This window comes from Phascolarctos cinereus, unplaced genomic scaffold (assembly GCF_003287225.1).
Source record: "Phascolarctos cinereus isolate Bilbo 61053 unplaced genomic scaffold, phaCin_HiC Scaffold_726;HRSCAF=1367, whole genome shotgun sequence".
Classification (NCBI taxonomy): domain Eukaryota; kingdom Metazoa; phylum Chordata; class Mammalia; order Diprotodontia; family Phascolarctidae; genus Phascolarctos; species Phascolarctos cinereus.
Window position 1 is genome coordinate 193,092,713 of NW_027556098.1, and position 16,340 is coordinate 193,109,052.

The window sequence follows — 16,340 nt, forward strand, 5'->3', positions numbered from 1 at the left end:
CAACACTCCAGATGTGCTCTTGTCCAGAGTGTGATAGTACTGCTACTGTCTTAATTCCAAATTCTATGCTTCTCTTAATGTAACCTAATACTATCTTACTTATTTATCATTTTCCTGACTCTGCTTGTTTCATTATTCATCATTCTATAAAAGTCCTCCAAATTGTTCATTTTTCTAATCTTGATGTTATAGTATAAATTGTTCTTCTGATTCTGCTTATTTTAAATCTAATCTGTCTTCCACACAATAGTTTATCAAGTGCTCAGAGGCATCTAAATCTTCTATTAACTCGTATTGAGCTTGCAGTCCACTAAGACTCCTGGATCTTTTTCAGAAAAACTACTATCTAGCCATGCATCCCCCTACTAGTATATGTGAAATTGATTTTTTGGATACAAGTCTAGGACTTTACACCTAACCATATTAAATTACTTCCTATTAAATTTAATCCAACATTCTAGCTTATTAAGATCTTTTGAGATTCTCACTCTGTCATCCAACAAGTTAGCTGATCCTATTAGCATCATCTCTTCTGTATATTTGATAGACAGGCTAGCTATGCCTTTATCCAAGTCATTGACAAAAATGTGGTATAGCATAGATCCCTGGGACACTTCCCAAGAGGCAGCCCTCTCTATAAGTTGATAGTGAAGCCATTAATGATGATCCTTTGGATCTGGTCACTCAGCTACTTCTAAATCCACCTAACTGAATATGCTATATCACAATGGAAAGAGCACTGGTTCTGGAATCAGGGAAATTGAGTTTAAATCCTACCTCTAACATTTATTGCCTCTGTGACCTTGTATGAGTTACCTAACAACTATGAGTCTCATCTAGTTGAACTAGACGATAATAATGGTAGTTAATATTGGCACTTAGAGGTTTTCAAAGTGCTTTACCCATATCATCTCATTTTATCCTCACAACAATCCTGGGAGATAGATGTTTTTATTATTCTCATTGGTTGGCATACTCCCACCCCCTCACACTCTCCCCATCCTAGTGGATCTGAACCCCTGGCTGTTACGGAACAAACTCTCCCAACTACAACTACCTTCTTCTTTCATCTCATCCCCTTAACCATATCTTACTAATACCCCACTTTAGATCTACCCACCTTTCCATTCCACTATGTTTTCCAGAATGCCTGCTCCATAAATAGCACACTTGCTTTCATCTTAAACCTTTTCCTTTATCATACTTTCCATCCTCTGGCTCCCTACTGTAGACATTACATCCCTGGGCAGCCTTTCCAGTACTGGCTGCACTTTTATTCATCCCTCTGACTCTGTCATAGTAGAGGAGTTGGAACGCTCCCTATTGCTGCTTCCAGATTCCCCTCCCACCAGAATCATTCAGCAGCCTCTCCTCCTCTGAGATTCACATTATTGAAATTTATTGCACAATTCAGATCCTGGTAGCTGTTATCTGTTGAACCCTAGGAAATTCACCTTCCTTCCTCAATTACTGCCTAGCTCACAGTCTTTTACTCCGGCTTTCATATGAGGAGACTTCAACATACATATAGATACTCCCTCAAATACTGTAACTGCTCAGTTGCTCAATCTACTTAATTCCCATGGCCTCTTGATGAGGGTGAAAGAGGAGAGTGTCAAAGCTGGCTTGAAGTTTAACATCAAAAAAAACTAAGATCTTGGCAACTGGTACTATTACTGCCTGGCAACAGAAAGAGAAGAAATGGAAGAAGTGTTAGATTTTATATTCTTGGGCTCAAAAATCACTGCAGACATCAACCGCAGCTATGAAATTAAAAGAAGCTTGCTCCTTAGAAAGAAAGCCATGGCAAATCTGGACAGCATACAAGCAGACACATCACCTTGCTGACAAAGGTCCATATACTCAAAGCTATGGTTTTTCCAATAGCAATGTATGGCTGTGAGATTTGGAGTATAAGAAAAGCTTAGTGCCACAAAATTGTTCTTTTTAATTATGGTGCTGGTGAAGATTTTTGAGATTCCCTTGGATAGCAAAATCAAATCAGCCAATACTTAGGGAAATTAATTCAGGCTGTTCACCAGAAGGTGAAATACTGAAGCTGAAGCTTAAATACTTTGGCCACATAATGAGACAACAGGACTCACTGGAAAAGACCCTGCTGTTGGGAAAGATTGAAGGCAAAAGGAAAAGGGGATGGCAGAGGATGAGAGGGATAGATAGTGTAATGGAAACAATGAACATGAACTTGGGCAGACTTCAAGAAAGAGTGGAGGATAGGAGAGCCTGGCATGGACACCACTGAATTACTGAACAACAATGCTAACTCTACTCCTCCTCAGCTACACATAGAAACAGTCACACTCTCATGATCTTGAGATCATCCACAATTGTTGTACTTCCATGTTCATTGACTTCGAAATTCCTCTACTTGATCACTATCTTTATCATTACATCATTCCCTTTGCCTTACAATTCCAAACTCCCTTCTTTCATTCTTTCCCACCCCCTCAATCTTGCATAGGCTGCACTTCTCAACCCACTGGGGAAACAGGTTCACTTTACATTTCTACACTTAAACCACTTACCCATTTGTCCTACCACCAATTGTGCCTTGCCAAACCTCAGTCTTTGAGTACTCCCATCTATTGCTGTCACTCTTTTTCATAAGTGGCTGAATGAAGCTGGAGAAAGTCATGAAACCCTACTGCTTGGGACCGCTACAAATTTATGTAATAGAATCTCAGCTGGACTTCACTGCATTAAGGCAATCTCTTTACATCTTCTTCATCAATTCACTCTCCCATTCACCACAACAGCCATTCTAAATGTTTTTATTCCTTCTCCAGCCTTTCATAGCATTTATCTCCTCTACCTTATCATCTGAGTGTCTTGTCTCATACTTTACTGAAAAAAATGGTGGCCATTTGCTAAAAGCTCCCTCTTCTTTCCTCCTGTCCTTTGTACATCACTCAGAAACCTCCCACTATCTCCTCTTTCACCCTTGTCTCTCATGAAGAGATAGCCCTTCCCAATTGCCACTCCTCTACATGCATCTTTGATCCCATCCTATCCTGTCTTCTCCAGTAGACTGTCCTACTATCATTGCCTCTCTCTCTCTCTCTCTCTCTCTCTCTCTCTCTCTCTCTCTCTCTCTCTCTCTCTCTTTCTCTCTCTCTTTCTCTCTCTCTCTGTGTGTCCATTGGCTCCTTCCTTGCTGTCTACTAACAGATTCACATCCTCCTTCCTTAAAAAACCCTCACTTGGTTCTACCATTCCTTCTAGCTATTGCCACACATCTCTCTTCTTCTTATCAGCTAAATTCCTTGAGAAAGTCATCTGCATTCAAGGTGTCTCTGCCTCAATTATTCTCACTCAGTTCTAAACCCTCTACAATCTAGTTTCTAATTTCATCATTCAATTGAAACTTTTCTCTCCAGAGTAACCAGTAATCTCTTCCTTACCAAATCTAATGGCCTTTCCTCAGTCCTTATGCTTTTTGGCCTCTCTACAGCTTTTAACTTAGTCATTCACCCTCCTCTCCTAAATACCTTGTCCTTTCTAGGTTACTATGACATTTCTGTCTCCTTGTTCTCATCTTACCTGTCTAATCACTCCTCAGTTTCCTTTCCTAGATCTTCATCCTGATCATGACCATTAGCTGTAAGTGCCCACCAAGGCTCTCTTCTGAGCCATCTTCTCTTCTCTCTCTATACTTTCTTGGTGATCTCATTGGCTTCCATGGGTTTAGTTATCATCTCTGTACAGATGATTCCCAGGTCTAACCAGCCTTAATCTCTCTCCAAAACTCTAATCTCATATTACCAACTACCTTTTGGACATCTCAAACTGGATGGCCCATAGGCATCTCAAATTCAACATGCCCCAAACAGAAATCACTGGCTTTCTCTGCAAAACCTCCCCTGTTCTGAACTGTCTTATTCCTGTTGAGGGCATCACCATCCTTCCAGTCACCCAGGCTGCAAATTCACTGTCGTCCTTGAATTCTCTCTTGAACTCACTGAACATGGCCAATATGTTGTCAAGTCTCATCATATCTTCCCACCTTTACAACATCTCTTGTACACATCCCCTTCTTTCTACTCACACAGCCACCACCGAGGTATAGCCCATCACCTTATACCTGAACTATTGCAATAGCCTTGCAAGAGATAATCTCCTTTCCTCAAGGCTTTCTCCACTCTAATCCACCATCTATTCAGCTGCCAAAGTTATTTTCTTAAAGGACAGGTCTGGACATGTCACTCTCCCTTCCCCCTCCCACACTTAATAAACTCTATTACCTCCCTATTAACTCCAGGATTAAATATAAAATTCTCTTTGGCTTTTAAAGCCCTTCACAACTATGCTTCTATCTTTCTGTTCTTACATTTCATTTATTATGAGGTCATGTGTACTTTAAGATCTGCCTTCTTGCTGTCTTTCACACAAGACACTCTATTTCCAGCTTCCTTACCTTCTCAATGACTGTCCCCCATGTTTGGAGTGTTCTCCTTTTTTGCCTCTGACTCATGATTTCCCTGAAGACTCAGCTCAAATCTGACCTCCAGGATGCCTTTCCTAGTCCCCATTGTACGACCCTACCCCTTAGCCCTCCATTCCCTCTGAGATCACCTTTATCCATTCTGTATACATCTTGTATGTATAGATTTATTTACATGTTGCCTTCCCCATTACAGAGTGAGCTCTTTTAAGGGAAGGACTTTTTTTCCTTTTTTTTTTTTTTGTGCTCCCCTGCTTAGCCAATTCCTAGGAAACTGTGAGTGTTTGATCACTCACTAATCAACTGAGGCAGATTGAGAATTATGTGATTTGCCTAGGGTCATACAGCTAGTGTGAGATGGCCTCTGAGGTCCTTTCTAGCTTTATTTCTTTGATCCTATGATCATGCCCTCATCTCTTCATCGAATCCATAAGAATACCATGAGAGATTTTTGTCAAATGTCTTCTGAAGTCCAGGTTAAACAATTATCTATAGCATGATGGGAGTTTGGCATGATTTTTTTCTTGATAAAGGCATGTTGGCTGTTTTTGATCACCACTTCCTATTCTAGACATTCTCTAACCATCCCTTTAACAATATGTCATAGCATTTTTCTCCAGGAATCAAAGAAGCTCACTAGCCTATAGTTTGCAATTTTTTTTTACAAAGGGGACATTCACTCCCATTCTGTTCTGTGGTACCTCTCTCATTCTTCTACAATCTTTTATTTAATTAATTTATCTATTTTTAGTTTTCAACATTCACTTTCATAAGATTTTGAATTTTAAATTTTCCCCCCATACTTCCAGTGCCCCTCCCCAAGACAGCATGCAATCTGATATAGGCTCTACATATACATTCATATTAAACATATTTTCACATTAGTCGTATTATGAAGAAGTATTAGAACCAATGATTCTCCCACAATCTTTCAAAGATCCCTGGCAATGGTTCAGTGATCACAGTGGAAGGTACTTTGTCTAGTTCTGGTGACATGAGCACATTGAAAACAGTTAAAAGTTTTACTATTATCTCTTCATTTATCTTGAGTTTCAACTCTCTATTAGCCATTTTTGTTCAGTCCTCTTTAATCTAAAGATCTTTCTTCTTGGCAGAGGAAATAAGCAAAATAAATAATTCTGCCATGTCTCTGTTCTTTGTTATCATGCTCCCATCCACCCTGACCATTCTCTTTGATCTTCCTCTTCCCAATATTGCTTAAACAAAACCCAGACCCTTTATTATCCTTAGCATTCCTCTCCAGTCACAGAGATTCAGCTTAGAAATTACCCTAGAGATTAGAAGACTTGTTCCTTAAATGCCCTAGATTTTTATATTTATAAAAAAGATATCTTTTTCCTATGAGAGTGGCCAGGAAGCTAGCAAGTACTCTGGTTTCACATGATTTTAAGGGCTTGATCCTAACCAATTTCTCCTCCTTCGGTTCATTGTTCCACACCTTGATTAAGCTAAAAGAGTTTCTAAAATAAAAAATTAACTTGTAACTAGAACATTCCAAATGGGGGTAACAGGGTCACTACATCACTACAATTTACAACATAGTTATTGGATGTCATATAGGACAGCTTTTATTTCACTCCCACAGAAAACGCACATGACATTAAGGAGCTCATGGTCACATAGAGAAGCATTAAATACTCAAACAGTTCGTCAGGTTCCCATTAGGAAGGAAAGAAATTTAGGGTTGCTCTTGGAGCAATCTGTCATTCTAGTGAATCTCTCTTCCTCCTAGAACCCTCTTATTTAATCCAGTTAGTTTCCCCAAGACATGTCATATAACCCTCAATTGCCTCGTCCATTGGACTCTGAGTATTAGACTGCTCTCAAAAGTAAACATGCTCCAAAGCCTTCTGAATAATCAAATCTGATCTCTTTGTACCTTTATTGTCTGAATAAGTTACCAACTTTGCTCTCCAAGAAGGATGCCTGGTAAAAGTACACATACTGTCTTATTATTTCTTCGAGGAGTATGTTGCATCCACATGTCTTCTCTCTAGAATGTATAGCATCATATTTGCTTCATAACTGATAAATAGAAGTATGTATAGAATAATTTTACACACACATACATATATTCATGTGTACATATACATATGTATGTGTATATGTGTATATATATTACATATGTGTATATATATTTGTGTATAATGGTTGCCATCTCTGAGGCAGGAGATGGAGCAGGGAAGAAAAAAGGTGAAAAAAGGAAATGTACATGATAACTTTGCTGTGTATTTAAAAGGAAATAACAGGCTATACATAGTGATTTTGCAGTTTCACGTGTAATCATCTTTTTTATTATACTATGTTATAGAAATGCTTGTTTTATTCCATAAATTAAAAATAAATAAATTTAAATTTTTTTAAAAAAAGAAAGTATAGAATCTGTACTCTAAAACTCAGGAACTCTTGAACTTGGGCTATCCACAAAATAATTCCATAATTTGTGACCCCAGGAAATAGTCCTCTAGGACAGGACTAGATTCTGGGGTCCTGCTACCAAGGGAATTAAAAATCCAACCCATTCCCAACTCTTCCTGTATACACTATGTTGGTGTTTAAGAACAGTGTCCTTGAACAATGCCTACCTCTTGGGTTTTCTGTGAGTATACATTTGCCGCAGCCATATGCTTCTGCCATGTTACCATTATTACTCCTGGCTGTACATGCCAAAGAAATACCTTCCCCAGTTCCTGCGATCTGGAAGAAGTTGGGAGGAGGGGAGGTATTACTGAAAAAGCTTCCAGAAAGTATCAATAGCCTGCTTTTACAATTCAGGGAAAGGTAGCTGATTCTCAGGCAATCTGTTCATCTGGAATTCTCTGTATCCTATCAGTTAGGTCAAAAAATTGGTCCATGCCCTGTAATCTGTTCGATTGTGATGGAAGTACCTTTTTCAAACCTTTCCATCCTTCCTCAAAACTCCCATAGCACCACTCCCCCTACCCTTTCTTCTGTGGACCTTGCCTCATGTTTCATTGAAAAAAATTAGACCATTCACTGAGAGCTCTCTCTTCTCCTCATCACCTCATTTCATATCATGCAAATGCCTTCAGCCACTATCTCCTACTTCACTCGTATATAATATGAGTGGTGGCCTTTCTTGCCAAGGCAAACACATGTACAGGTAATTCTTTTCTGCCTTTTGTTCCACATCAGATTTCCCCCTCTATCATCTCTACTCTCTTCCTAATCTTCAATCGCTTTCTGTCCACTGGCCGCTTTTAAGGCCCTTCATAAATGGCCCCTTCCTACCTTTCCAGTCTTCTTATAACTTGTATTAGAAGGTATGAGACCTTGTATAAGGTCTATGTATTTTTTTAGGAGGCTTTCTGACTCCAGACCCAGCACTTTATCCACTGCACCACTTAACTGACCATAGATCCATATATTCTGAGATCCAGGATGCAGTGACATTGGCCTTCTTGCTGTTCTTCTCACAAGTTTCTCCATCCTCTCGACTCTGAGAATTTTTACTCCTCTCCTGCCTCACACTCTCTTTTTCCTCTTCTCTACCTTCTGGCTTCCTTCAATTCCCAGCTAAAAATCCTACCACCTTCTATAAGAAATCTTTCCCAATCTCCATTAATGTCAACACTTTCCCTCTCCTGAATATCTCCAATTTATCCTGTGTATCTTTTGTTTGTATGTGGTTGTTTGCATGTTGTCTCTCCCATTAGACTGTGAGTTCCATGAAAGAGGTGACTGTCTTTTGCCTTTACAAAATACCTGGCAGATAGCAGGAGCTTAGTACATGTTTGTCAACTTCAGTGAGGACCTGTTCAATTTGATCCAGGACTAACAATAATGCCACCCTCTTTAATCTCATCAGACCACTCATCCTTGAGTCTTGGGATCCACCCTTTCACATATAGGGCTATAGAAATGACTGAAGTAGGTTGATCTCATTTCTTTTCAAGTCAATTTAATAGATGTTTATTAAGTGGCTACTATGCACCACTTTTTTGAGGAAAAATTGCTTATTGGGTCACACCAAGATACTGTAAATATTTTAAAATAATACCAAATTAATCCCTGGAATAGATTACATGGAGATCAAATGATCAAAAAAGTTCTAATTTTAGTTTGTTCCAGGGGCTATTAAAAGTCCAAAAGTTGATTTTTAAAAAGAAAGACGATTATTCTAATAACTTTGAATGTTCAGCTCTTGCAATCATTGAGTCAGGCTTCACCCCTTGTGTAAACTCCTCTTGAAATTCATCATCTGCTGCACTAAGATATTGTTCAGGTTCTGCATTCTTATCCCCCAGCTGAACTTTATTTTAGTTTCATTTAGTGAGGTTGGCACTTGTCAGATACCAAAAGTACATCAGGATATGAACAAACTTTCTTTATCATCATAGTAAACAGAGATGGTATCTACCATGGGGAATTTCTGGGAAAGTTATAATACAACACAATACAATACAACACGACACAATATAAAGCACATTTATTAAGTGCCTACTATACATCAGGCACCCTAATAAATGCTGGGGATACAAATAAGAAAAAGAAAAACAATCTCTACCCTCAAGGAGATTACAATCTAATAAGAAACCTTAAAACACAAAAGAACACTGAGGATGGGAGCATGATGATGGTGGAGTCTGTTACAAGGAGGGCAGCTGAAGGAAAATGAAGAATTGACTGGGCTTCTAAGACTTCTTTAAATACTCGGCTTTGAGAGGAGTTTTTTGCTCTTCCTTCAAGCCCTCCAATCAGAGGAACAGAGGCAATTGAGGGTACTGATGAAGCGTGAGTACCAAAGCCAATGAAGTCTCAGGATAATGAACTTTTCCTTGGAGTGAAGGAGGATGGATAAGGGCAGGGAAAAATTATGATGTAGAGTCAAATCCAAGGAGTGCAGCTGGTGGAAAATAACACATCTAACGACAAAATATGATATTAGAAGAAATAAAGCTAAAGAGGGCGCTAATTTCCATAGGAAAAAAGTTAAAATTGGGGAAATAGCATTCTGATGGGACAAAATTTATACTGTTAATGTTTCAATGAGGTCTTTCAGAGACCAATGTTTGTATAATTTTTATAATGATATCACCAACATCCCCTCCTCATAACATTCTTTCTTTTCTTCACCTAGAAATCTAACAGTTTCTTACTTGACAAATGAGGCAAGGACAAGGGTTACCGGCCCCATACATTCCTTTGCAAATCTGTGATTATTTGTAAGAGCATGGGGTGGGATAACATGAGGTTGAATGGGAGAATGGTCCTGTGAGCTCCCTGAGAGCAAGGATTGTTGTTTTGTTTTGTTTTGTCTTGTTTTGCCTTTCTTTGTATCTACAGCCTTAGTACAATGCCTAGCACACAGTAGGTGCTTAATAAATGCTTGTTGATTTGACTTAATTCTGCTGACATATTGGTCTTTTTGGAGTCCCTGAAATTTGTTTGTGGCAGCTAGGGGGCACAGTGGATAGAGCACTGGGCTTGAAATCAGGAAGATTCATCTTCATGAGTTCAAATCCAGCCTCAGACACTTACTAGCTGTGTGACTCTGGACAAGTCACTTAAACTCAGTTCCTCATCTGTAAAACGAGCTGGAGAAGGAGATGGCAAACCACTCCAGTATCTTTGCCAACAAAACCTCAAATTGGGTCACAAAGAGTCAGACACATGGAGGGGGATGGTAAATTCAGGGAGAAGAGATGGGGTTGGTAATTTGGTTGGCATGTCTTGTGATTGATTGATTGGTACTACCTTGAGCCTGAATATTTTCTAATTGGTTTTAGTAACTGGTTATTCTCTACTCTCCATCAGTTAGAAAGCAGATAGGATTCCAAGCTCTGAAAAAAGGGTATCTTTATACCATGGGATTTGCTTCCTGGGAGTTGGTGAAGGAATTTGTTGGTCATGCTTTTATAAGGAATCAGTGTTCCCTAGTTCATAAATAATTTCCAGGATCCAAGCTCTTGTTGCCCCATACTCTTCTGGGAGATGTAGTCTAGATGGAGAGTGCTAAGCCACCTAGACACAGGCTTCTTCCAAAAGTTTCCTAGGAAATACCTGTCCCTTATTAGCAACAACATGAAGTAATGTATTTGTCAGGGTAACCTTATGCTGAGCACAAGTACACAAAGATAAATAAGATCCTTTTCTTGCCTTGAAGGAGTTTACAATTATAAATCATTAAGTATCTTACAAATGCATACTATGATCAGATAAAGTTACAGAAGTGCTAATGGTCACAAGAGAACTCTATAGGGACTGCTGGACCAAACTGTATCCCTCAGCATTTGGTTGCTAGGTTTATATACTAAACCTGTTAAGAGGCAGTGGAGATTGTTACTTTGAACTTATTGATTCGAGAATTTATTTGTTTGTTTATTTCTTCTTCCAGCTAAATAAAATATTGATTTCCTCTAATTGAAAATTAGTAAGGGCCAATCCAGAACACAAAATGGCATGTGTGCCCTTTAATATTTTTTTTCCACTGTCACATTTGTTTCAATAGGTTTATCATTCCATGCTTGGAAAACATTTACTTGGTTTCAAGAAGACAATGCATGTTCTGTGTGTCACAAAATAAACATTGCGGTTTGTGTCATTAAGCTGGTGATTAAAAATAGGAACTACTCTCAAACTCTATCAAGTATTTCTCAAAAGACTGAGAAAAGCAAACCTTATTCAATACCAGCTTAATCTCTTATTCTAGAGCATCAACTAGGTTGAATAAAGATATTTTAAGCAAGAGAAACCAAGTAAATTTTGCCACAGTCCTCACTGAAAGCTCTCTGTTGAGGTGTATGTAGGGTCACCATTTTGAGACCTGAATCCTTTAAACTATTTTGAACTCATAAGACTTCCTTAACATGCCTGCCAGTTCTGTGGGTTTTTTTTTAAAAAAAAGATATAGGTAAGACAATAAATATTTAATATGAAGGAGCAAGTTTGAATTCATAGTTCTATGAAAAACTAAGCCAACAACAGTTTCAATGAGCTCCCTATGTCTCTACGTGTCTGTCTCCCTCTTTTTCTCTCTCTTTTTACTCCCTTTTAGGTCAAGTCAGTGGAAAATGGTGAAGAAAAACTTCATAGGGGTGGGTGACCTCCTCCATGATAGTCTTTTGCAAAAAGTCCCAATGGAGCTCCCCAAAGCTACAGGAAGTGAAGAGACTTAATTCCCAGAGGCTTCTACAGCTGTGGGGCTTGGAAAGGTCACATTCCTGGACCTCCATTCAATTATCCTGACCAAGAAAACCCCAAACATCTGAGTTTTCTGTTTTTAAAGTAAGGTTCTGACTCTTCACCTCCTAAAGGACACTTGCTGTTGTGTGATCCCACCTATTTTAAAAGCCAAACAAAACACTGTCTCCAGGTAAGCTAGCAACAGAGACCATTCTTTTCCAGCAGCCACAGTAAATAATCGACACAATGAAGAGAGGCATAAGAGAAATAACAGCAAAGTGGAAGAAGGCCAAGATTTACACATTCTTGCTGTTTGGTGTTTCCTGCTAGTAAAGTTTCATAAATCTTGGGATTTGAAACAAACTTGATAAAAATTATTAATTATGCATAAGAAAATGTTTACTAGTTAGAGAAGCCACAAAGCCTTCGTTCTAAAGTTACAATGAGTAACCAGCTCTGTATTTTAAAAGTTACTTCTTGTTTCTAACACTCTAGGCAAACTGAACTAATAGGTCAAAGTATGTTTACTATTGTTTTTCTTAAATAAACCAAGTTGGCTTCAAGATTTTTCAGGAGAAGCAAAGGTTTTAAGTAAAAAGAAACATACTAGATTGAGACACCAGGCCTTTTATTTTGGCTCTTAAAACCATCACATTTCTCTTTTACACTTCAGAGCTCACATACAAAATAACTCAGAGCCTTCAGGGGAGATTCAAGGGCTCATCACTAGAAGGCACATTAACTCTTCTAGGTCACTAGGTACCAGTAAGTAAATTACCGTTCCCAGAGCATTAAATAGTACCCTTGGGGCCTGAAAGAGTTCTCCCAAAGAATGACTACATCTCTGAAGAGTTACTGAACACCCTATTCCCCGGGAAGATCAGTTCTAATATATTTTAAACCAAATCTGGTTTCTGAGTATTGAATATCCTAATTGCAGCGATGCCTTTGACAAATGTTTGCGGGATGGTATTCTGAATCAAGTGACCAGTAGTCATTGAGAGGAAGAGTTTTAATGGGTCTCTGCTCCTGCAGCTTTCTAATCCAAGGTGGGGATGCTCATCCAGACATAGCAAATGGCCAGGAAATTTAACAAAGATGGGTTTTAGAGAGAACCGAGTATACTTGTTAACTCCACAAGGAAAGTAAATTATTCATTTAAAAATCATTTTTGCCATCCCTTGTTTTACATGCTTATTGGGAGAATTGATGGGAAAGGGAGAAGAGAAGGGAGAGGCATAAACAGTAACAGTAGGAGAGAAGAGGACTGTGAGAGAAGATATGCTTGAGTCATAATGAAAGCAAAAGATGAGAGAGAGCAGAAAATAAAGGGCTGAAGGTAAATCCTGGAGAGGGTGATGGGAAGAGAATAAATCAATCAACAATTTATTAAGCACCTGCTATGAGCTAGGTATTGTGCTAGATGTGGGAATACAAAAATTGTTCCTGACCAGAGTTAGACATATGAATTATTTCTTCTGGACAGAGCAAACACTGCCCTCACCCCTTCACTCACACTTCAGGGACTCACCTCCACCCTGCTTCTGACAATGGTGGGCAGGCAGCTAGCCACAGTGAAAAAAATCAATGCTTGTTTTTTTTCTTAAACATGTCTGCCAATCAGCTTCTAGATGAAAATGACTCTTTCCCTGCCTTAGGTTACTTTGTGATATGCTTCTAATCAATTAACAGCCTGTATTGGCAGTACTTAGCCTGGTTGAGTTGAATTGCTAGGTAACTAACTGGACATCAATCAGCCTCCTTAGTGGTGGTTGCATCAGCAAGCCCTTCCACAATCTGTAACCCAGCATGGCACTCACTCCCCCCATAACTTTCTTATCCACAAACTAGAAAAATCAGCTCTAGATCATCGGAATCTCGGCAACCCTGCAATGTTTCTCATACCCCAGAAACCTAGCTTTGGAGGTGGTGCTGAGACAAGGTGTGATGACATAAAAATTCGAAAGAGCCTAATTACATTTTCTCCCAAGGAATTTCTGGGGACTTTCATAGAATCACAGATTTAGAGATAGAAGGCACATTACAGGCCATCTGGTCCAATGTCCTCATTTTACGGTTGTGGAAACTGAGGCTCAGAGAGGTCATGGGGTAAATGGCAGAGCTGTAACTAGCTATTTTTGCACCTGGGGCACATAAAAGTGAACCTAACTTTAGGTGCAAGGGGAAAGGAAGGAAACCTAATCCAGACATGGGTGTTTAGGCTGACTGGAAAGTCACAGAAATACAAACCCAGAGATCTCACAGTGAGTGGGACCCTGGAGGTCATCTAGTCCAAACCCCCTAATTTTGCTGATGAGGAAACTGAGGTCCAGGGAAGTTAAGTGATGTGCCCAAACTCACACAGTGATTAAGTGGTGCCGGCATTTGAGCATAGCTCTTTTCACTTCAGATCTGTAGCTTTTTTCCTACTGTACAGTGTTCTCTCTTCCCAAAGGTGGCAATAGGGAGCTTATTGTCATCCAGAATTGGCCATGCATTTATCAAAGTATTATGATTAGTGAAGGACTCTGTATTTTAAAACAGGTCTGGCCATACTGAAAGGGATTTGGGAACTAGCTGTGTGGCCTTGGGCAAGGTGCTTTGCTTCTTTGACTCTTCTTTATCTATTTTTCGGGAATGTTGATATATTTGCACTATGTACAGCATTGCAGTAAGGAAAGCACTTTGAAGACCTTAAAGAGTTATATAGATAATGAGTTTTTCTTAGAAGTGCACAATGGAAAGCATTAAAAGGATAGGAGAAGGGGCAGCTAGGTGGGACTGTCCCTGGAGTCAGAAGTTCAAATCCAGCCTCAGACACTTACTGTGTGCTACATAGTTGTGTGCCAGCTGTGTGACCCTGAGCAAGTCACTTAACACCAATTGCTTAAAAAAAAAGGGGGTGGGGATAGGAAACAGGATTATGAGGTAAGGTTAAAAGAATTGAAAGTGATTAACTTGGAAAAAAGAAAAGCCTAGGTGATTTATAAATGTCCTTGTTCAGCATTATTATAAAAGTAAACCTGAAGCATCATCTACACTCAGCAGATGGGCTTAACTGGCAGCAAATTTGGTTGAACTACAAAGAGGACTAACTATTTATAAGGATAAGCCAGAAAGCTCAGTTTCCATCCTTGAGAATACTTAAAAGCCAGAGAGAAAATAATATTATCCCTTATTTGGTGTTGCTATAGAGCTACCTGATGCAAGGGGATGGACAATATGACCTCTCGAAGTCCCTTCTAGCGCCATTTCTAAAATTAGGAAGCCATTCCCCTCTCCGTGCCCCATAGCTGCACAGTAGCAGCACAAACAGGTTCTAAAGGAACAGTGTGGTGCAGTGGAAAGGCCACCAAACATGAGTCAGGAAAAGCTGGCATTTTCGTGTTCCAGCTCTGGAACTTGCTAGCTGTGTGGGCCTGGGCAAGTCATTTAACTTTTCAGATCTTATACTGACTACTTCATAGGGCTGTTGCGAAGAAAATGCTTTGTCAATCAATAAATAAACATTTATTAAGTACATACTATGTACCAGGTATTGTACTAAACTCTGGGATTACAAAAATAGGCAAAGCCCGTAAGGAGCTTACAATCTAATAGGAGAGACACTATGCAGAAGAAAAAAAAGTGTGTGTGTGTGTGTGTGTGTGTGTGTGTGTGTGTGTGTGTGTATATATATATATATATATATATATATATATACACACACATACATATACACAAGGCAAGCTATATATAGGATAAATAGGAAATGATCAACCAAGGGAAGACACTAGAATTAACAGGGGTTAGGGAAGGTTTCCAGGGGAAGATGGGATTTTAGTAGATTTTAGTTAAAGGAAGCCAGAGAGGTCATAGGCAGAGCAGAGATGGGGAAAATTCTAGGCATGGGGGACAGTAAGAGAAAATGCTCAGAGATGAGAGATTTAGTGTCTTGTTTTTGGAACAGCCAGGAGGACTACCTAGAGGTCAATGTAACTGAATTGAGGACTATATGTTGGGGAGTAAGGTGTAAGAAGATTTAGGATGAAGGGGGAACTTTGTTGCCTATGGAATAGGCATTCCAGAGGGCACAGTGAAATGGCTGAGTGGTGTTTGATTTAACTTTGGGGTGGGAGGTTTGAGAAGGATGGGAATAAGGAATTGATTGCTTGTTTAATCTTTTAAATGTAGATAGTAATACTTGTATTAACTACCTATCAGCACTTTTGTGAAGAAAATGCTTCGTAAACCTAAAAGTGCTACTGAAATGTGAGATGTTATTATTTTACACCCTAAATGGATGGAGGGAAGCCAGGTGGTGCAGTGGATAGAGTACAAGGTCTAGAGTCAGGAAGACTCATCTTCTTTAAGACTGGCTTCAGATACTAGCTGTGTGACCCTGGGAAAGTCACTTAACCCTGTTTGCTTCAGTTTTCTCATCTGTAAAATGAGCTGAAAAAGGAAATGGCAAACCATTCCAGTATCTTTGCCAAAAAAACCCCAAATGGGGTCAGGAAGAGTCAGACATGACTGAAAATGAGTGAACAACAACAAAAACTGAGTGAATCAAGGAGTAGCATAAACTAGCAATCTAAAGTAGAAGAATCATGCTACCAATTCTATCTGAACCACAGAGACACAGTGTCCTAAATTCTGGTAAAATACAACAATATTTACTAAAAGCCATGATGAAGCAATGACTTGATGGTACAAATGAGAGTTTTCTTAC